Below are 17,834 nucleotides of genomic sequence, written 5' to 3' on the forward strand. Positions count from 1 at the left end.
TTGCCCTGCTAAAGAATTTGGATTCCACTCCTGAGACTAAGTCCCAAGGTAAATCCTCTGACCGGATTCAACGTTGTACCTGGATCTGATCTATGCTTCATCGCAGTTGTGCTCAAATCGGCCATAGGTCCTGGTCTACTTCAACCTATTGACCGCAGTCTGCAATTAATTCTTTTTGGCGCTATTTTTATTTAACATTTCAAAATCCATATCTCCAGTTCCCTTGTTGGATTATTGTCATTTTTATGTCATTTTATTCATTTAAATGTATTCTATTTTTCTAATTTAGTTTGGGATTTTTACTGTGTTGTATTTTGACTTTGTTACTGTTTTGGTACTATATAAATACTTTACACATTTCATTGTAGTTACTTCCGGCTACTCTGTGCCATAGCTACCAGGGGGTTGAGTACAGGTTAATTTAATGACTTGAATGGCTCACCCTGACAAGGATTGTGTTTATTACTTAAGGTGAGTAGTCACCACACCCCCTCCTTAACTATTAACCCCATTTCTTACAGTGTTGCAGTGCAAGAAGACAAAGCAGGACTTACCCCCCGTCCCACCACTTGAAACCAGATGAGAAGGCACAAGGCATCAGTCAAAGGATCATACCAGAGTGTCTTCTGACTCTGATCTGACCTGGCAGTTGGTTCCTGGGTACCCTACTTCCCTGGGCTGTATTTAACCCCTGAGAAGATTTCAGCCTTCAAAGAGGCCATGTTGCAGCGGTTTCAGATGCCTACAGCTCTGCTTGGTGCAGAATCAACTGAACCACAGAGTCTCTAGGTGGAGTTATGTCAGTGCACCCTTTGGTACGATCTGATCCCATGGGCCTTATTTGGCTCTAATTATGATGCAGTTCAAGTTATGCTCCACCTGGCAATGATGAGGAGCCAGACTCCAATATTCCTACACTGATGATGCGCTCTACCTGGGTTACAAAATGCAAGTGGGCTAGATACTACCTCATGACTAACCTAGACTCGCAACCTGGGCCGCCAAAGGAAGAAAAGGTGTAGTACACAAAACACATTTATTTCAACATTGTTGTAGGTTTATGATTAACACGAAAGCATTTAGAAAACGTGAAAGCTAAAGAAGGACCAATTACTTCATTGGATCAAAAAGAGGACTAAAGGACATAAGTCTCAACTATTTACTTCTATAGCAACGTTGTATATAAGGACAAATGTTAAACATACAATGTATATAATGAATATTTACATAGTGCGCTCAAGGTGACATGGAAAAGGAGACAGTTAGGTAGGTTGGGGGTGAATGGGTAGAGGTGAGGACTGGGTAAAGGGTGTTGTGATTTTAAACAATCACAGTGGTTCAAAATGCAACCTTTACAGACTAATTATGTTCATTAGTTCCATTCATTTCTTTAACATAGGGTACGTGTTACTCAATGGGTTGCTTCCTATGTTAAGAAGGTCGGATGAGATCAAGTCTACGTTTCGACCCCTGAGTAATGGGTTGATTGGAACCTCAGGCTGGGGTCTTCTTCAGGACTGGTTGGAACAGGAGCGCCTAAAGGTTAATATAATATTTTTAGAAGGGGGAATTATATCCGTATACACGCAGAACATCTGTGCAATTACCAAGGGCTCAATTAGCAAAGAAGGGGCTTCTTACTTCATATAGGGCCGTCCAGTGGCCTATTGAGAATGGACCTGCGTCGGTTCCATAGTGGTGTAGGAAGCCTGGAGGTGTATTAAAATAGAGATTTTAGATACTGAATCCTGAGCATGTGTGCTCAAAGAAGAGAAAAACATCGGTGGACACTTACTGGGGCGTCGATGGGTATCCAATCAAAATTACACAATTTCAGATCAAGTTGTGTCCGGGTATAATGGATTAATCTGTAAATAGAAGAGACAGGGGTATGTGTAAGTTACCCTGTTTATGTGGCATTTAAAAGTAGTATTGACAGTATAAATATAGACCCGGCATGGTTGTAGTGACAACCCATGCTAGAATTATTCAAAAATCGGGGTAATTATGTAAGGTATCCGTGATCACGGAGTGAACCAGAACGGGGCAAATGACTTTAGATTCACCAGTATTGCCTAGTGTGGATACTGGCGTCAGCCTGTATAGTACAGTCGGGCCCATAAAAGAAAACGCTTCTAAAGTCTAGAAACGTATCAATTACCTTCTCTGTATTTCAATTCTGGTTAGTCCTCGGAGCTGCCACAGGCGAGTTACTCGTTGCAGCGCTGCCCGGTCGCGAGTCAAGCCGCGAGGTGCAGACGCTGAGTGCTTGTTGGGGGCTCGGCGGGATCCACCAATCAGGTGGCTGCCTGGGCCTGCATGTTAGGGAACGTCTAAAAAAGCCCTATCTGTACGGGCGGTTTCTTGTATATGCTAACACTGTAAGGGAGCGGATGCATTCATAGTGCTCAGTTTCGAGTGTTTTAGACCGTATTTGATCAAGGCAAAACGGCGTTCAGCACTAAATGTACATCGGCCTGGTGAAATACAAATCCTGAATACAGCATATATGCATGGAATACATGTCCACCCAATGAATACAAACGCTAGATGCACCAATTAGGTATGGGACAGATCACTGTCCAGCACAATATCATAAGTAAGGCAATGAATATTCAAGCAGAAAAAGACACATTAGCAAACTACATTAGGAACACACTTTAAAACACAGCGGGGTATGTAGAAAGCCCGTGTGTATGTACTAACGTAATTCACAGAGCATATATGATTGCCTCGTACATAGGTAGGTCATACCATATCCGGTACCTGTTCGTAAGTAAGGCAGTGGATATTCATGCAGAAAAGAACACATTAACAAACGTAGAAAATTATGTAAGACCCACATGATTGTTCTAGGGTTACTCACAGTTAATCAGAGCCATTTGGGAAAAAGTTACATCAATTTCGTTTAGTCCATTCTGTACAGAGTTAAATCTCTGCATCCATTTACATTCACGTATGTTCAAGACAGAATCGAGATCTCCTCCCCTGGGTCCCAATGTGATTTTTTCTATAACCACCCACTTAAGAGATTCAGGTGTGTGATTCAGTGCCTGAAAGTGTTCTACCAGGGGTGCCCCCATGGTTTGGCATCTTATTCTGCTACAGTGTTGTAGTACCCTGTTTTTTATTTTTTGCTTGGTTTGACCAATGTAAATTAGGTCGCATGGGCACATGATGGCATATATCACACTATTGCTATTGCAGTTTGTCAGTGTCTTTAGGTCAATGGTGACATTGTTATGTGTGAAGCTCTTGGTTTCTATGCATAAAGCACATGCCTTGCAGTTACTGCATTTGTAATTTCCAATAATGTTCGGGAGGTTCCACATTGATTGAATAGTGGGTGCTGGTGGGGTGTCTAGCATAGAGCGGACCACCACATCTCTGATGCTTTTAGCTTTTTTAAATGCATGCATTGGTGGTTCTGGGACTTCAATCAGGTCTGCTATGATCTCCCAACGGCTGTTGATTATCCTGCGAATCTGATTACTTTTGCTGCAAAAAGTTGTGACACAGATCATTCTGTTGGCTGGGTTTGGACGATGCCTTGGTGTGAGTAGTGTCTCTCTATCATTGAACCAAGCCCTTTTGCGTGCCCTTTTTACCAATCTCCTTGGGTATCCTCTTTCCAGCAGTCTGTAGATCAAGTCGTCTGATTCTGCAAAGTAATCCTCTTTTAGGGTGCAGTTCCTCCTGATGCGAAGGAATTGCCCAAAAGGCAGGTTATCACGAAGAGCCCGGGTATGGTGACTAGTATAACGGAGTAAGGTGTTCCTTTCGCTTGGTTTCCTGTATAAGGTGGTATGGAGCATTCCCTCTCGTTCCTTAATGGTGATGTCTAAGAAGTCAATGAATTCATTGCTGTGCTTTGCGGTAAATTTGATGTCTTCCGATTGGGTGTTGAGCCATTGAGTAAATTCAATTAGGTCTTGGTTCTGTCCTGTCCAGATCATAAAGATATCGTCAATATATCTGTGGTATTCAGATATATTGTTCACAAAGGGATTGTTGGATGACAAGATGGTATGCTGTTCAAAATCGCTCATATAGAGGATGGCCAGGTCTGGAGCAAATGCACAGTTATACTAGTCACCATACCCGGGCTCTTCGTGATAACCTGCCTTTTGGGCAATTCCTTCGCATCAGGAGGAACTGCACCCTAAAAGAGGATTACTTTGCAGAATCAGACGACTTGATCTACAGACTGCTGGAAAGAGGATACCCAAGGAGATTGGTAAAAAGGGCACGCAAAAGGGCTTGGTTCAATGATAGAGAGACACTACTCACACCAAGGCATCGTCCAAACCCAGCCAACAGAATGATCTGTGTCACAACTTTTTGCAGCAAAAGTAATCAGATTCGCAGGATAATCAACAGCCGTTGGGAGATCATAGCAGACCTGATTGAAGTCCCAGAACCACCAATGCATGCATTTAAAAAAGCTAAAAGCATCAGAGATGTGGTGGTCCGCTCTATGCTAGACACCCCACCAGCACCCACTATTCAATCAATGTGGAACCTCCCGAACATTATTGGAAATTACAAATGCAGTAACTGCAAGGCATGTGCTTTATGCATAGAAACCAAGAGCTTCACACATAACAATGTCACCATTGACCTAAAGACACTGACAAACTGCAATAGCAATAGTGTGATATATGCCATCATGTGCCCATGCGACCTAATTTACATTGGTCAAACCAAGCAAAAAATAAAAAACAGGGTACTACAACACTGTAGCAGAATAAGATGCCAAACCATGGGGGCACCCCTGGTAGAACACTTTCAGGCACTGAATCACACACCTGAATCTCTTAAGTGGGTGGTTATAGAAAAAATCACATTGGGACCCAGGGGAGGAGATCTCGATTCTGTCTTGAACATACGTGAATGTAAATGGATGCAGAGATTTAACTCTGTACAGAATGGACTAAACGAAATTGATGTAACTTTTTCCCAAATGGCTCTGATTAACTGTGAGTAACCCTAGAACAATCATGTGGGTCTTACATAATTTTCTACGTTTGTTAATGTGTTCTTTTCTGCATGAATATCCACTGCCTTACTTACGAACAGGTACCGGATATGGTATGACCTACCTATGTACGAGGCAATCATATATGCTCTGTGAATTACGTTAGTACATACACACGGGCTTTCTACATACCCCGCTGTGTTTTAAAGTGTGTTCCTAATGTAGTTTGCTAATGTGTCTTTTTCTGCTTGAATATTCATTGCCTTACTTATGATATTGTGCTGGACAGTGATCTGTCCCATACCTAATTGGTGCATCTAGCGTTTGTATTCATTGGGTGGACATGTATTCCATGCATATATGCTGTATTCAGGATTTGTATTTCACCAGGCCGATGTACATTTAGTGCTGAACGCCGTTTTGCCTTGATCAAATACGGTCTAAAACACTCGAAACTGAGCACTATGAATGCATCCGCTCCCTTACAGTGTTAGCATATACAAGAAACCGCCCGTACAGATAGGGCTTTTTTAGACGTTCCCTAACATGCAGGCCCAGGCAGCCACCTGATTGGTGGATCCCGCCGAGCCCCCAACAAGCACTCAGCGTCTGCACCTCGCGGCTTGACTCGCGACCGGGCAGCGCTGCAACGAGTAACTCGCCTGTGGCAGCTCCGAGGACTAACCAGAATTGAAATACAGAGAAGGTAATTGATACGTTTCTAGACTTTAGAAGCGTTTTCTTTTATGGGCCCGACTGTACTATACAGGCTGACGCCAGTATCCACACTAGGCAATACTGGTGAATCTAAAGTCATTTGCCCCGTTCTGGTTCACTCCGTGATCACGGATACCTTACATAATTACCCCGATTTTTGAATAATTCTAGCATGGGTTGTCACTACAACCATGCCGGGTCTATATTTATACTGTCAATACTACTTTTAAATGCCACATAAACAGGGTAACTTACACATACCCCTGTCTCTTCTATTTACAGATTAATCCATTATACCCGGACACAACTTGATCTGAAATTGTGTAATTTTGATTGGATACCCATCGACGCCCCAGTAAGTGTCCACCGATGTTTTTCTCTTCTTTGAGCACACATGCTCAGGATTCAGTATCTAAAATCTCTATTTTAATACACCTCCAGGCTTCCTACACCACTATGGAACCGACGCAGGTCCATTCTCAATAGGCCACTGGACGGCCCTATATGAAGTAAGAAGCCCCTTCTTTGCTAATTGAGCCCTTGGTAATTGCACAGATGTTCTGCGTGTATACGGATATAATTCCCCCTTCTAAAAATATTATATTAACCTTTAGGCGCTCCTGTTCCAACCAGTCCTGAAGAAGACCCCAGCCTGAGGTTCCAATCAACCCATTACTCAGGGGTCGAAACGTAGACTTGATCTCATCCGACCTTCTTAACATAGGAAGCAACCCATTGAGTAACACGTACCCTATGTTAAAGAAATGAATGGAACTAATGAACATAATTAGTCTGTAAAGGTTGCATTTTGAACCACTGTGATTGTTTAAAATCACAACACCCTTTACCCAGTCCTCACCTCTACCCATTCACCCCCAACCTACCTAACTGTCTCCTTTTCCATGTCACCTTGAGCGCACTATGTAAATATTCATTATATACATTGTATGTTTAACATTTGTCCTTATATACAACGTTGCTATAGAAGTAAATAGTTGAGACTTATGTCCTTTAGTCCTCTTTTTGATCCAATGAAGTGATTGGTCCTTCTTTAGCTTTCACGTTTTCTAAATGCTTTCGTGTTAATCATAAACCTACAACAATGTTGAAATAAATGTGTTTTGTGTACTACACCTTGGGACTGTATGTTAAATAATTCCTTTTGCAATAAGTAATTTATGATTAGTTCCTGACCGAGAATCCATAGAACCTGACCACTTTATACGTACTTATGTTCACTGACCCAGGTCAGAGAGTTCTCAGGGTATACCCCATTGTTAACTCACTACGCCAAAGGAAGAAGGCAGTAGTTGTGCAAAGGGTACTAAAAGCACTGGATTTACGGCTGCCTACTGCTGAAGGCTGATTTGTTAACTGAGATCCTTCAAACAGGTCAAACTTCTACTGAGCTACTTTTCCTCTTGAACAAGACCCTTATGGTCACCTGGTCCAAGCCGTGCTCGGACCCTCCGATCAGACCACCTGTAGACGGGAGACATATGCCAACCCCCGGCGATCCAGATTTTTTTTTACCGCCGTCCTATGCACCTTTTCAATTGAGAGTTGAAAAATATAGATGCCTTCAGAAAGAGGCTGTTCTCTTTGGCAAATTTAGATGTATACTCTTTAACACTTTGGGCAGGTACACCCATGCTTTTGGAATATGGCCAGCGAGGTCTTGCTGGCCATTTTGGGAGATTTCAGGGCTCGCTGTCTCCAAACACACCAATACAAACAATACATGAAGGGCAGGACGCAGATGATATGGACACCACAGCTTATGTGGCCAGTGCTGTTGCCATCAGTGCAGTGCTTAGAAGGGACACCTGGATGTGATCAACCGGGTTTTCAGGAGATGTCCAGGCATCCCCAAGGTTGATTTGACTCTCAAGCGATTTAAGATCAGTCGAGCCACAGCATGATCCATGGAACTGTTGTCCCCCACCAAGACTATTGAAAGTTTAGGATTTCTTCCAGTAACTAGTATACAGACAGCGGCAGCCTTCCAACCTGTGCAGCATCAGCAGTCTCAGTCATTTCAAGGAAGAGGTTGTGGTTGCTGCTGTGGCCATTCACACCACCTGGGAATGCTCTTATTGTGCTCTTCTTCCCTGCTGCAACAGCTGCAAAGCAGGTTTTCCTTGACCCAACAGGTCCATCCCTGGCTGGAGATCCATCTCACCCGACAGTGGAGTTTTGGAAATTATTGAAAGGGGCTCACACTGCCCTGCATTTCCTTCTCATCCCGCTATCCTCTCACATCAGACAGACTTTCAGTGAACTATTCTGCAAACCTGCAACAAGAAGTCAATCTTTTGCTTGTCAAGGGTGCTATTGAGTGGAAATATGGGGTACTATTTGCACTACTTCCTCGTACCAAAGAAGGACAGAGGTTTCCGCACTATACTGGACTTCTGCACTCTCAATATCTTTCTGCTGAAAGACAAATTCAAATAGCCAACTCTGTCTGACTGTTTATGCTCTGGACCCAAGAGATTGGATGATATCCCTGGACTTGCAGGACATGTATTTTCATATAGCAATCCTGCAGTCCCACAGTCACATTCTGCGGTTCATGGTGGGGTCGGAACATTACCAATTTGCAGTGCTCTCCTTACTTCTGCTCTTCCGGAATCATGACATCTTTGGGGTTCTCCGTCATCGAGCCAAAGTCCCATCTGTGCCCCATACATAGGATTTCCTTCATTGGGGCTCTCCTGCACATAGTGGCAATCATGGCCTTTTCAACACTACAACAATTATGGGACATTCAGGCTATGATCCAGATGTTTCAGCATAATCCTAGCTCACGGAAAGGACAATTCTGAGAATTATTGGACTCCTGGTCTCATACAGACAAATCCCTGCTGGGCTAGGGAGGTTTACCTGGCAGAAATGAGAAGCCTCCGACCTCCAGCTGAGAGCCAGATCCAAAGTAATCTTGGTGCAGGTCCTCATGGACGACACAACAGCCATGTGGTACTGCAAAAAGCAGTTCTGCGTGGTTTCCTGGACACTCAGCCAGGAGGCCCTACATCTGTGTAGGTGGCTGCAACAGCAGACCATCTTTCTGGTAGCCAACCATCTAGCATGGTCTCTGAATGCCTGAGCACATGTTAGCTCGTGCATCATGAGTGGCATCTCCACCCTTAGGTTACTAGGGACTTATTTGCGTAGTGGTGGATGCTCTTGTTAGAACAAGCATTGTTAAAATACCTGCATGTTGGAGCTTCCTCTTAGAAAGTCCTGGGAGATGTTACAACTTCAAGGGAACACGGGTCTCCTGTATTTATACCAACCTCTGCCTATCTTGCCTCGAGTTCTATAGAAAGTTAGGGCATACCGGGCCCACGTCAACTTAATAGCTGTGGACTAGGCCAGGACAGTTGGGTACCCAGGGCCCATAAGCGTGAGTGTTTGCCCTCTGATGAGGCTAATACTTCAGAGGACCTCCTATTTCAACACAGGGGAGGGTCTGCATTAGAGTCTCCACAAACTACGCCTCCATGCATGACGGTTAATCAGCAGCAGTTGAATGCGTTTAATCTTCCAAACACTGTTGATTATCTTGCAGTATGATGCTCTTCAACAAAGTCTGTCTGTGTCGCAGGCTGGGAGAGATTTGTTGCTTGGTGTGGCACTTGTCATACTGACCCTCTGCAGGCCAAACGTTTAGACGTGTTATTGTTTGCTTTTTCATTGGGAAGGTAAAGACATGCAATGGACACAGCTAAGATTTATCCGTCAGCTCATTTGGACAACCCTCTCTATTTAAGCCACCAGTTTTGATGCATTTTATCACAGGCCTACCTTGCATATTTCCCCCAAAGCAATTTGGTCATACCTCAGTTGGACTTGAACTTTTTAGCCAAAGCACAGCTGCTCATACTGCTGATGTTCAAAACAGGCTTCCTGAAAACCTTTCTATTTTGTCCAATCCATGCCAGTGTTTTTCACTCTGCATCACTCTTCAAAGGCAGTGCAGAAAAGTACCTTGTCAAGATATATAGTCCACTTCATCAAGCTCTGCTATGCAAACGTTAAAGATACCCTGGACACACATAGAAGACTAACTGTGCTACTGCTGCTGCTAGCTAAGCACAGAGTGGCAATACATTGGGGCTGGAAGCCAGCACCCACGACACGTGGATGAGGGATGCCGCGTAGTGCCACACACAACTACCTACTTATTGGGATATTATGCACCCCAGATGTCACCCTACAAATATATGGGGACCATTGGTGACATATCTGCGACAGCATGACGCCCCCACGACAGCCCCATTCTGGACCGATTAGACTGACTCTTCGACTGTCCCAGATTGCCATGTATCATCAGTAATGGACCAGTAACGTAGACTTAAAACAAACACAAGACACCACTGGGATACCTGGGGCAGCAGGCCTCTGCTAAACTGTCCGCCATAAGTGAGAGGGGTGCACCTGAACTGTTAACTCACATTATGATGGGGTTTGTAACATATAATGAATACGCTGACACTGTTTATCTTATGTCTGTAAGACTGCTATGTTGCTCATCTCTTGTATGCACGGATTAAACTCAATAAAAGTTAAAAAAAATAAAAAGAAAACGGTCTGCTATGCGCTGGCCAGGAAACAACCCCTGGCTCAACCCAGCATGGCTAAAGCTGCTATGATAGCATTGGCAAGGGGTTTGCCAGTTCTGGAAATCGGCTATGCAATAGCATGGGATTTGTAGCATATGTTCACGAACCACAAGTGCCTTGAAAGTCTGGTCTGATGGGAGGGTCATTTTGCCCTCAGTATCCTGCAGGATGTTCTGTTTTGAGCTCCCTCCCCATAGACCTTCTTTGGGAGGTACTGCTGGTATTTCACTTGTCCTACCTGGAAACTGCACTCGTGGTAAAATTGAATTGAATCTGCTAAGTCCTTCGCCGCCAGCACCTCCCTTATTACCAGCACTTCTGCTCTTTTCAACGAGGTCTAGCGCTCAGGGTGGGAAAGACGTGCCTAAGGCAAGCCCTTCTGTACCTGTCCGCGTCCGACCGTGTCCAGGGGTCAGATCCCCTGTCCAAATTCGGACCTATACAGCGGCCCAACTTCGAACACTATCGACAGACAGCCATGCTCTGAGCAAAAATGTAATTAACAAATTGAAGCGGTACAAAAGGGGGTGGTCATGGACGGAGCATCTGAACAAATCAAACACTCACACCCAGTCAACAGATCTGGGTTTAATCCATCACCGTTCTTTAGCCCACTCTGCCACCCCAGTTCAGACATGGCCATATGCAAATCAGTCTGACCCTGTGCCTCATGGGAACAGTCCAGCCCGAACTGCCAAGCCATGCCTTCCCTGGATCGTAAACAAGCTTCCTAGGACCGGTTTCTGGCATTCCAATGAAACAGATAGATGCGGGGCCCCGCACCTAATGACACAAAAGACCAAGGTAGCCCACAGTTCACCAGAACTGAAGGTGGCTGTTCTTATTACGCGTTCCCTACAGAAGCACCACCTAGATATCTTTTCACTCCTCCACAACAGAGACTTAGATGTCCTGGCACTCACAGAAACATGGCTGAGCAATACATCAACCCCAGATATTATCGCCACTCTGCTGGGTGACTTCGCTGCCTTCTGGCATAACAGACAAGATGAAACTAGAGGTGGTGGTGTTGCTATTATTTTCAACAAACGACTAAATGTTACAAAGATAATGGCAGAGAGCATAGGACACGCAGATTTATTAGCGGTCAAGCTCTTATTGAAATCTTCATGCCTCCTACTCATGGTTGCCTACCGCCCTCCTAGAGCACCCCCTAGCTTTAATGATATCTTCCTAGAGGTCATCACGGACCTTCGCTCAAGGTACAAGCGACTCCTAGTGGTGGGCGATTTTAACAACCACTGGGACAAAATGCCAAAAGACCCGTCCGCCAGCCAATTCGAGTCAATAATGAACTCGATGGAGCTCTACCAATTGGTCACTGGCCCCACCCATCTCAAAGGCCACACTCTAGACCTCATTTGGACCTCGCAACCATGGGCAAGCCTATTGGCCATCAGCCCCTGCGCTTGGTCCGACCACTCGCTAGTTAGCTGTTGGGTCCCGATGGGTAACCCACTGCCACAACCTCCCTCAGAGTAGAGGAAACTAAGACGCTGGAATAAAATTGAGCCAGAGAAACTAGTGCACACTCTAATTAGTCTCTCAACCCCAAAACACAAATGTAAACAAGGAAACCTTGATCAAGAGTGCGAAGCACTCACGGACACACTGTGTAGTGCGCTAGATCAAGTAGCTCCAGAACGAAGGGAAAAAATTAGAGCCAAGGTAAACGGACCCCCCTGGTTCAACGAGACTCTGAGAGAAAAGAAGCAAAGCCTCCGCCACGTGGAGAGGCAGTGCATGAAAGCTATGACACAGCCAAGCTAACCATATACAACAAAACCCTGCTTAGCTCTTACAAAAAAGCCATCCTAAACAGGAAAGCCGAATACCATGAGGCAAGAATTACAGAGGCGGAAAACAAACAAAAAGAAACGTTCCGAATACTAACAGAACTTTGCCACAAAACTGAATCCAAACCAGAGTTTGCAACCATAGACTGCAACGCATTCCAGTTCTTTTTCTCTCAAAAAATTAAGGACATAATTTCAGAGATCGATAACACCCCTATCTCCCAGAGCCCCCGAGTGCAGCATCAGGACCCCTCCCAGCACCGGAAGCAACTCACCAACTTCCCTTATCTGGACTCAGTTACCCTAACCTCATTAATGAATCGCACCAAATCAGGCTCCCCTTCAGACCCCTGCCCCTCAAGGATATTTCGAATGGCCTTCTCAGGGAGTAACACCCCGACTGAAAAAAACAGGAGCTGATGACACCAATCTAAATAACTATAGACCTATCTCCCAACTACCATTCTTTGCAAAGGTCATTGAACAACACGTTCTGAAAACTCTCTCGACATACCTGGAGGACAACCAGCTACTCCAAGCACAACAGGCGGGTTTCCGAGCTCACCACAGCACGGAGTTAGTGATGCTGTCTGTACTCGATGACCTTCAAATTATGCTGACAATAAAACTCTGAGTGCCCTGATTTTATTAGACCTCTCAGCGGCATTCTACACGATCAGCCGTAAACAACTACTGTCCCGTATCTCAAACCTGGGCATAGGTGGAGGAGCGCACAAATGGCTAGAATCATTCCTGTCAGGTTGGTCACAGAGGACACAGCAGGGGGAACAGGTATCAGAGAGGGGCTTTCTCACCTGCGGAGTCCCCAAGGGCTCTGCATTATCCCCTCTCCTCTTTAACATCTACCTACAGCCCCTGGTAGCAGCCCTAGCCCGCATGGCCTGCCATATCTTCAGTTACTCGGATGACACACAACTCATCCTTAGAAATGACAACTCCACCCACTCCCAGGAGCTGGCGCAAACCATCCTAAGATTTATAGTGAACTGGATGACTACTAACTCACTAAAAATCAACCCAGACAAAACTGAAATCCTGGTGATTCAACAAAAAATAACCCCTGGAATTATCTCTTCTGGCCCCAAGACTTGGGCAGTACCCCCACACCAGCACCAGTCGTAGAAAGTCTGTGCTTTAAAATAGACTCCCAACTATCTATGGCCAACCAAATCACCACAGTAGTCGGTACCTGTATAGGGCTTATGAGAATGCTGTGAAAGCTCGTCCCTATCCTTTCTACAACATCTCTTCAGGTGATTGTATCAGCCACAATTGTCTCCCGCCTGGACTACGGGAATGCCCTCTACATCGGCCTCCCCTAAAACCTCATCCATAAGCTACAAGTGGTGCTAAATGATGCAGCCAGGATGATTTTCAGACTCCCCAGAAGTGCTCACGCCACCCCCTCCTGTGTAGGCTACACTGGCTTCCTATCAAACAAAGAGCAAAATTTAAAGGCCTCTGTATTGCGCATAAGGCAATCTACGGAAATGCCCCTACATATATTAAAGACCGACTCAAGAATTACGTCCCAGCCTGGACATTGAGATCATCACAGGCCTGCGCCTTTATACCCTCCGCTGCAAAACTGCATCTAAAGGGGGCAGAGCGTTCTCTGTCCTTCTCCCACAGCTTTGGAATCAGCTGGCGGATTACCTTTGTATGGAACCGGCTCTACTCCCTTTCAGGAAGCAACTCAAGACTGTCCTCTTAAAGGAGGCCTTGAATACTGTCTAATTTTCCCCTTTCTCCGCTGTCCTTGATGCATTAGCCTACGGGCCCGGCCTCTTCCGCTCTAGCAGCGCTTAGAGACCTTTTGGTGATTTAGCGCTATACAAAAATAAACTAACATAACAAATATAACTGCTGTGGTATCTACAGTTATGGTGAGAAAACTGTGCCAGCGGGGGATGAGGACACAACTGCGGTGGGGACATAGCTGGGAGGGCTAACTTGACAACACCCCCTTAAAGGTACAGTTAGGGCAACCTCTTACCTAGATCACTTATTGGGCTGGTACATGCATATTAGAGCTCCACGGCACATATCGCCACGTATAGGTCGGAAAGGGAGCAGCAGCTTTTCACTCACAGTTACCCCTTCCCTCCTTCATCTTGCTTTGTCCTCATTTAGTTGATACCAACCTCCACAGTTCAGATCTGTAGTACAACATTTGCGGAAAATGTAAAATCTTCAGTGACATTCCGCATAGTTTGCCGAAGCATTACATTGTGAAGCACCCCCCTTAATGAGTAAAACTGTACACCTCCCAGTCACCATTGATCCCGACTTTTAACATGCCTCTGAACGTTATGTGTAACTGTAATTCATGTATTTGTAATGTCCAAATTATTGTGCAAATGTAAAAATATGCAAAATGAGAATAAACAGTTTGACAAAAAAAATGGTGAGAACACCGTGGCTAGAAGGATCTATTAGATGAACAAGTTACTTACTTTGGGTAAAGTTTTTTCTGGTGGACACTCTATCTCACCACAGATTTCTCACTGGTCTCCCTCCTCCCTGTTCTGTGGAGTGGACTCCTGAATATCATAATAAGGTTCCAAGTTACATTGTGGTACACTGTTACCTGCAATTTGATTGAAGCATGACCTGTCCGAGGACACTGAAGGAGATAGATGGAGACTGATGTCAGCATGCAGGGTTGCAGGAACAATTTACAAACAGGTGATTGTGCCGATGGTGTTTTAGTGCTCGGGCTGAGATATACTCATGGATGGCATGTGCATAGGGCCGAGAGTACCTAAGTGTGACACAGTGCTCGTGCCCTGAGATTACTCATGGATGGCATGGTGCTCAGGGTCTGAGGTTTCTCCTTGTCAATACTGATGTGGGCAGAGGCAGTATGTGTTGAGCTAGCACTGGGGTGGGGCATTTCCTTAATGGGTAGTATGACACCTGGGGGCAGAATACAACAGCCTGCCCTCCCAGAATGGGTTCCACCATTGGGGAAGCCAGACAATGCTTGACAGAGTGGCGGACATGGAGAGCAGAAAGTCAAAGCGAATATTGTGAACATTGGACATCGGTTCCCACAAGTGGTTTTCTGAGCCATAGCCCTTCCAATCAACCAGATAATAAAACTGGTCCTGGAACTGTTTGGAGTCTAGAATTGCATTAACCTCTAACTGCTTGTGATCCTCTACCCTACGAATAGAGTACGAGTGGTTAGCCTCATGCCTGGACATACAGGTTTCACTAAGGAGCCATGAGAAACTGAATATATTTTTATGGTAGGTGACAGAGTCAAAGAAACAGAAACAGAGATTCACTATCCCAGAGACCTCATAGGGACCTAAGAAGTGGGGTAATAAGGTCTTCTGGCCCCTAAGGGTCGAATTCATTTTCTTTTCTTTTTCTTTTTATTAATTCTTTTTATTGAACAATCACCAAGGCATAATAAACAGTGCAGAGGAAACTAGTACAGTACATTTAGTCATGACAGCAATAAGTAGCATATATTAATGGAACGCAAAGGGTACAAGTTATGGGGTAGGGGGATCATCATGATCTATTGCAGCCGGGGGGATGGGGTACAGATATGTACTATGTAGGCGTTCCAGGGGTCCCACACTCTAGACCATTTTTTGGGGCATCCTCGAGCTGTGAAGACTGTCTTATCTCTAAACATGCACCAATCTAGATCATCTTTCCAGGCGTTCACTTCATGTGCTTGTGACACCCCCCACTTCTGTGCTACGTTCCTTTTTGCCACCATAAGTCCTAGCGTGGCCCATTGCATGTGAGAGACATTGAGATCAGTGGACTCCCAGATATTTAAGAGGCAACGCCTTGCTTCAGGGTGTAGGACAGCTGAAAACACCACACTCAGTACTTAATGAATCTTGCGCCAATATGTTTGGATGTATTCACATTCCCATAGCACGTGCAGAAACGACCCTTCCCTCCTGCACCCCCTCCCACAATCCACGGAGTCGGATCTACCCATATGGATCAGAGTAGGCCTGTGATGTAGACTCTGTGGAGAATTTTAAATTGGACTAGTCTTGCAGAAATGGTCACTACTCTAGGTGAGGACACTGCCTCCTGCCAAACTTCATCATCCAATTCAAGGCCATCTCGCACCCATTTCTCTCGTAGTGACCCGAGTGGGTCTATCATATTGTTTATTCGTTTTTTGTAGGGTAGTGATATGGCTTTTACGGGCAGATATCCGTCCAACAATCTGTCTACTAATGGGGAAGATGTCGGAAGGGAGGAGCAAGCAGTGAATTGGGATTTTAGTGCATGCCGAATTTGTGAGTATCTAAAACGTTCGGAGTTAGCCAACTCATGCTGCTGCTGCAGGGAGGTAAAGGACTTTACGCCACCCTTGTCCCACAAGTCTTTAAATAAGGAGATTCCGATAAGATCCCACCTATCAAATCCCTTAGATTGCCACAAGCTGCCTAGTTGTTGAGAGTCCCACAGGGGGGTTGCCATTGTTAGTCGTCGCCCCCAGCCCAGATTTCTGTTTACTGTGTACCAGATGTGGACAGAGTGGTTAGTCCCACCGGTAAGGGGGTATCGCTTGGGCTTGGAATATATTGCCAGATTGAAGTTCCCACCTGGCAGTGTCCATCTGTCCATGGTATAACCACGGTCATCAAGTGGCCATAGGTGCCTTGATTATATTCTACAAGATGCGCTGCCCAGTAATATTTTTTAATGTCTGGGAGGCTACTACCCCACCATACCAATTTAGTGTGAGCTTGGTCAAGGCGATATGGGGCCTCCTGTCCCACAGCAGGTCCCTCTGGAGACTCTCTACCTGTCTAAAATAGCCAGCTGGGACTGGATTCATGGCATTCTGCAAAACGTAGAGGAAGTGCCCAGATATTTGAAGCCCACAGTGTTAACTGGGATCGGGCAATTGTCTGGCAGAACAGGAGGGTCTCCCGCTAGGACATAAATGAGGGATTTTTTCCAGTTGATGGAGAATCTGGAATATCTGCCAAAGATTGCCATAACGTTGAAGACACACACCAACAATTTTCTCGGGGAGGCTAGGTAAAACAGGATGTCTTCGTCATAAAGGGAGATACGGTCCTCCCACTCTGGGGACCAGCGCAGGCCTCTTATCAGTGGGTCCTGACAGACCCATGACGCTAGTGGTTCAATGGCGAGAGCAAAGAGGAGGGGAGAGAGGGGGTACCCTTGTCGAGTACCCCGACTTAGTATGAATGGGGGTTGAATTTCTTGTTGTTGACCACCACTTGTGCGTAGGGTTCTGAATATAGGATCCGTACCCATTGGATAAATTCAGGGCTGAAACCCAGTTTTGCGAGTACAGCAAACAAGTAGGGCCACTCAACTGTGTCAAATGCCATGGTGGCATCGAAGGACATCACAAGGGCATCTTCACGGATAGCGGCCACTCTACCAGTACACCGTGTAGTCTACGCAGGTTTAGCGCGGTGTTGCGGGTGCCATAAAACCTTACGGATCAGGGCAGACTAGCCCCCCGATCACCATGACCAAACGGATTGCTAGGAGTTTGGCCAGGATTATGGGTTCAGCATTTAGATGAGAGATTGGTCTGTATGAGGCGCAGTCTGTTTTAGGTCGACCCTCTTTGTGGATAGTAACTAATGTGGCTATCCTCTGGTCATGAGGTAGTATTCCCCACTCTTTACTATCTTCGAACATAGA

The sequence above is a fragment of the Lissotriton vulgaris genome, chromosome 3_1 (genome assembly GCF_964263255.1).
Source record: "Lissotriton vulgaris chromosome 3_1, aLisVul1.2, whole genome shotgun sequence".
Taxonomy (NCBI): domain Eukaryota; kingdom Metazoa; phylum Chordata; class Amphibia; order Caudata; family Salamandridae; genus Lissotriton; species Lissotriton vulgaris.